We start from the raw sequence: 6425 nt of genomic DNA, 5'->3' as shown, positions 1-6425 counted from the left end.
GTTGAGAGCGTCAGGTGGATTTCTAGTGCCCTCTGATGGTTAAGAGGAGTTTATATGTCAGTGAAACAAATGTGAGTGGCTGACCTTTAGTGGCAGGTTAATTGTGTCAGAAATTATTTGTTTTTTTCAACTCACCTCAGCTCATTTTGTTAACAGAGAACCTGCTGAGTAGAAGAGCGGAGTTTATATTCATGCACGTATCCGCATAATACTTTTATGTGCAGGTGCTGTGCGAAAGTGATGCTAATACACGTGCTCCTTTAGCACGCTTTGGGAAAAGGGAGCAGATTTCAGCCGGATGAAATACACCTGTCCATCCTCCATCAGACACAGAACACAAGTTTTGATATTTACAACTCAGCTGCAGAACTTGGTGCACATACTGACTCCTTTTACACCAACAAAAGTTACTTGTTTGCAGACTTGTAGTAGTAAATGTAATGGGGCTTTATTGAGTAATAAAGAGGATTAACCAACATATCAACACACACAGTGTGTGACGAAACCTCACAGTATCTGGAGACAGGAGGAAGTTGCCACAAGCTACTGCTGTGAGCTTATTTGAACTCCTCCCTAGCACTGCAGCACTGTGATAAGCAGCAGCAGCAGCAGCAGCAGCAACATCCGTGTGTTGGGGTTGCTCCAGTGTGCTGTAGCGCTGCCGTAGGATAATTTAGATCCTTTCCTATTTACCTGCTCCTCACACACAGAGAAACAGCAACTACACTTTGTATTACGAAAGGCTGAGAAGATTTATCCCCCCAAAACTGGCACTGAAGTTGTTGTAGCAGCATACGTGCACCCTCAGTGTTGCAGGCACGTTCACACTCACAAACACAGAACTGGAGAACATGAATACTTGTCATACATGCAGACAAGCACAAATATTTCATGAGCTTCAGCAGGCCTTAACAGCTGAAAGTAAACAGAGCCACAATTTTCCATGCTATGTAAATCAGACAGTTTTGACTTGAGGAGCTGACAGCTGAATGAGTGAGTAATCTCCCAACTGAATCTTCATTAAAATATCAGAGGCATGCTCTTGTAAGGAAACAGCCTTTTTAGTCACCTGATGTTGCACAGAACGTGAATCACTTGTCAGAAGTGTCACGCATTCACCCATCATTTAACATGACATTAAGTTATCTGAAAAAAATAGCTGAATTGTGTGACCTTCCTCTGGTGATTCCCTATAAGGGGCAGACAGAATAGCTTGCGAATGCAGAGAAAACATATGGTGAAACCTGTCAAGAATATGTTATGAACACTTAAAAGACAGACAAACAGCCCAGGCCTCCGGATATGCAAGTTAGGAAGTTGACATAGATGGATGTCACAGCAGAGATGTGCTAGAGTGGGGAGAGTGGCCATAAACTGGTGATAGATGTGAGTGCCATGAGGAAGGGAATGTGTTTTCAATGTACATCATCCTTCTGTTTGACAGATAGAGGTAGCCTCTGCTGAGGTGCATTTAGCCACACGCAACGCTCTAATGTTCCCATTCTCATTTTCACTGCAAACCCAGAAAGAAAGTGCACTAAAATTTACATATCTTTACAATAACACTGTCACTAACTATTGAAGGTTAAATAGCTACATAGAGTTGTAGGACCAGTATTTGTGCGTGTGTGTCGGGGGTGCACGTGTGTGTTGTGTGAGGGGACTAATGTCTTGCACTCTCCCTTTCTGCTACTCCTACATAAGTTCTTATTATTCTAACTATGCTTGTAGTATTTTTATAATAGCATGCATGCTGTGTGATTCTTGATGACAATAAACATGTAACAACTCTAAAAGTTAGTGATGATAATAATAATACATACTAATAATAATCGATAAATAATTGCTCCTGCACTTACAAAAAATACTTCTACATTTTGGGAAATATGCATATTTGCTTTCTATCTGAGAGCTAGATGACAAGCTCAATACCACACTCTTAGCTTGCAGCCCGCACCTGGTTAGCTTAGCTTAGCTTAGCTTAGTTTAGCTTAGCTTGGTTTAGTTTAGCGAAAAAACATGGAAACATGGAGCTGGCCTGGTTCTGTAAAGGTGCTGTAATCAGCCTGCCAGCATTTCCAAAGCTCACTAATTCACACTGTATACAAAGCAAAAAGACAATTCACTGTTTCACAGGGTGTTATGTGCCAGAACAGTGATACCCAACATGCGGGTTGCTGTCCACTGGTGGGCTGCGAAGGTATTGCAAGTTGGCCAACTAATCATTTGCTAAACAGTACCGTTTTGGTGAAAAGATGTATTAAGATGTAATGATGTGTGTATTCTGCCTCTGTGGTAAGCCATATAGGAACTTTTGTGTTGTCGCCACCAGACCACATTGTATACTTATTTGCTATCAGGTTAGCAACAAGAAGAATTAAAAGGAAAGAGTGTCAAGAGACAGACGATGATGACAGTGATTTTTGTCAAACAAGCTTTCAGTTCAGTTCTGAATGTTCCATTATTATCACTAAAAACTTGCTCTGAGAAGCCATTATTTGCCCTCTGTATTGTTATGGAGTTGGATGTGGGCCACCAAACATTTCTGAGATGCCTGAGATGGAAAAGGTTGGGAACCACTGTGCTAGAGACTATCCACTGGTTGCTTTGCAGCTCATCATGGCTTGAGCGGTGCTGGTAGCAGGATCTTGTCAATGTTAGATGAGCCAGGATAGCTGTTTCTCTAATGCTAAGCTAATTGGCTGCTGGCTGCAGGTTTATATTTACTCTGCAGATATCAGAATGTCTTTTCACAACCTGGCCACCCAAGTTGGCAAACTACAAATGAAATCAAATACATTATAAAACACTTATAAATGGGACCTCAGTGGAAAGCTGTACTACTTTTTAATGTTTCTCTGTAATTGAGAGACTTTAGCACCACTGACCACTACAATTCCCACTTGTAAGTGTTAAAAATCAACACAGGGTCAGCATGTGCTGCGTGGTGAGGAGTGGGTCTGATCGTGAAAATGAATCACAATACTAACTAGCCTGAAAGTTGTGTTCACAGCAACTTTCACTGTGTTGATAAGTTTTGACTTATTTGACTTGAAGTGTAGCCATTTCTCAGCGGATAAATCATCACCAAATAGGCTCAATATTCAAATCTGCTGGAGGTGTTTAATTAACTCATAGAGCCTTGTTGCTTTTTAACACTCATTATTTCCCTGAATGCCGAGTAGGTGTCCTATGCTACTCTGCAGGAAATTATCCAGAATAAACAGGCCTTTAGTGCAATTGGTAAATGGTAAACTGGATTTAGTAAAGTGACAGACCTTGGTAGAAACGTGTCTATAGGAGGAACAGGGAAGGGCTGTTGTTTCATCGTGTTCTTTTGCATTTTACAGGTTGTGGTGACTATGACTAAACATAGGAATATACTGTGCTCAAAAATAAAGATAATAAGAATAAGAATAAAACCTGACAAGTCAAACTACACCCACTTAATCTTCAGATCAAACAGACAAAAAAAAACATGTTAGTCACTTGATGCAATTATATAGGGATGCTCCCACCCGCAGTAGGCTCTGTCTACACTTTCTCACTCAATAAACCTTCAAAGAGTGTACATTGTTCAAACTGCAATGAATAACAAGCCCTGCACTTATAGTACTAAAGAACACCATTATATTCTACACGGGATAAGAAAGTGATATGCAATATCTTTGATATGCAGGAGGCTTTGTCCTATTAAATGACGGAGGAAATGGTTTCTGTGAGGGAGGTGACTGGAGGCCTTTTCATATTACATGTCTGTGCAGCAGCCACTGCCCTCCCACGCAAGTGGCTGTTCTTCAACCATTAATAGCAAGTCTGTAAAACTTAAAAGGTACAAAGAAGAGACCTGGGCAAACACAAACTCAGATGGCTCAAATACACAAAAGAGTCTGATCTCTCTTTATTCTCCAGAGTTTTTTTTTTAATTCCTTTATTGGTGACATAACAAAAACAGGTGTGATATGAATGGTACATGGGGCATTATGGTCAGACATGTAGATGACAACAAAAACAAGAAGAATAGGGTGTGTGTGCATGTGTGTGCATGTGTGTGCGTGTGTGTGCGTGTGTTTGCGTATGTGTGTCTGTGTGAGAGTGCTTTGATGTTATATTAGATGTAATCATATGTATCTGTGTTTTGTGACTGGTTTATGGTTTATGTTATAGAGAGTGTGGCATGGTGGCAAATACACACACACGCACACACACACACATATATATATATATGTGTGTGTGTGTGTATGTATACTCCTCAGAGTTCTACAGACATAAAAGTTACCTCTGCATGGACATCACCATAGTTGCAAACATGCACTAAGCTTGATATGCAAATATCTCATTGGATGTCTGTGTTAGATGCTTGACAGCCTCTAAAAGTATAGGCTGTAAATAAAGAACATTTCATGCAATGATAGCCACACAAACAGAGATGAAAGCCCTGCCAATGTTCATGAGTGCAAATAGTGATGCTCAGAACTGCAATAATATTAGTGCGCTCCATCATTTAAATAGCATACCAGCAGTTGTTTTCTCCAAACTCTGTGCAGGGAAATGCTGTCTGCAGCTTCCTAATCCAGCCCAAACTGAGCCATGAGAGACAGCTCTCCATGTTTGGGTTGAATACCCCCAGGCAGCCAAAGAAGAGTTTGTTCAGCCTAATCTGTGATGTGTGACTTTTTCCCCTGATGTTGTACTCATGTAATCTGCTGTTTGTGTCACTTTAAGTCCGGAGTAGTGAGGGGTTGAAGCGGGAGACTACATGATGGGAACTGTCATCTCTGTCCCATCGATGGATGCTGCCAGTATCCTGCTAATCCCCGGAGTAATCCCAGCACCACAACAGAGAAGTCAGACACAGCAAGGCGAGCGGAAGGGGGCTTCGCAGCCCTCTGCACAGCCAGTACATACTGTAGTGTACACACAGCAGCATGCAGCCAGTGTTAAGACAGCAACAACAGCCACTTTACATGAAAATTGGCTCTTATGCTTAATTGACGATTGATCCGATGTTTACATGTCTCGACAAATAACAAAAATGCTTGAAGCAACTGAGCATAATTTGCATTTTATTTTGAGTGAAATTGAGTCACTTCCTGGCTAAAAAAAGACACATATGTCCAATCTGGGACGTCTGTTGAGATTTTGCATATGCTCTTTCCTGAACTCCTCAAGTGATCCAAGAGGTGATATCGCATAAATACCATTCATTTGATTTAGAAATGATTTCTGTACAACACAGACACGCTACTAAACCACTGAAATCATAAACCTTTCTCTATAAGTTTTCATTCTGTTGTACCCCTGACGATTATGTGAAAGTGGAAGATCTTGACAATCATTCAGCTGAGGCAAAATTTCTAAAGACAAAAAAAATCCAATGTCTGCTGTCTGAAAAAGGGAAATCCTGATCAAATTTGACTGGTTGAAAACCAGATGTTTTGTTGCTGTGTAAAAGCTTCTTCTCACTATATGAAACAAACATTTCCCCGTTTTCATATTTTCTTTTTGCCTACTGAGGAAGCTTTGATGTCTCTATGACTTGAATAATTCTTTCTGGAGGCTGCCAACTTCACAATTATCCAAGAAATATGTTAACAATAGTGACATAAAGCAGTAATAACATCTTGACATCTAAAGAGTTGTATCTTTTTAAAGGCAAAAGAAGAATATATTTCAGGCAATTATCAAACAGTTAGTTTGTCTCCTAAGTCTCCAAATATCATTTGTTACGCACAGAATCCTCATGTTTTAATAATCAGCTCATTAATTTCCAGTTTAGTTATCTTAAAGAGGTTGTAGAAGAAATTAACTCAGTGATGCAGTATCCAGGACACAATTAAGTGTAGTTATCTCATAGTAGACTCATTATGATCCCATTATCTATCTCATTCATTTATCATTTATTTCTAAATTTTTTGCCATGATGAAAGCATGAATGTATGGACAGCCAATCCGCGCTTTGCTCCAGACTGAAATGTTTCAACAATGATTAAAATGCCATGAAAACTTTGTGCAGACATTCCTGGACCCCAGACGAATCAGATTAATCTGAATGACTTTGGTAATGTTCAGATTTTTCCTCTGTCTCCACCATGAGGTTTACATCTGTGGTTTTGAGTGAATTATCTCAACAGCTGTTGGATGCATAGCCATGTAATTCAGTGCAGACATTTATGTCCCCCACAGGATGAATTGTAATCACTTTGATGATCCCATGACTTTTTATCTAACACTATCAGCTCAAAAAAAAAAAAAAAAATAACTATTAACTAACAAATAATTTTTCCAATACTCTGGTTTATGACCAAATACAAAAGTAATGGTATTCCCATCAGCCACCATTGTACTGTAACATGGTCAGTCCCCCTGTTTAGCATTTATAAGAAGGTTACAAACATTCAATCAATGATTTACAACACACTGTA

Source organism: Trachinotus anak, unplaced genomic scaffold (genome assembly GCF_046630095.1).
Source record: "Trachinotus anak isolate AG129_WGS33_773 ecotype Australia unplaced genomic scaffold, CSIRO_AGI_Tana_v1 ptg000008l, whole genome shotgun sequence".
Classification (NCBI taxonomy): Eukaryota; Metazoa; Chordata; class Actinopteri; order Carangiformes; family Carangidae; genus Trachinotus; species Trachinotus anak.
Note: the sequence above shows the minus strand (reverse complement) of the source record.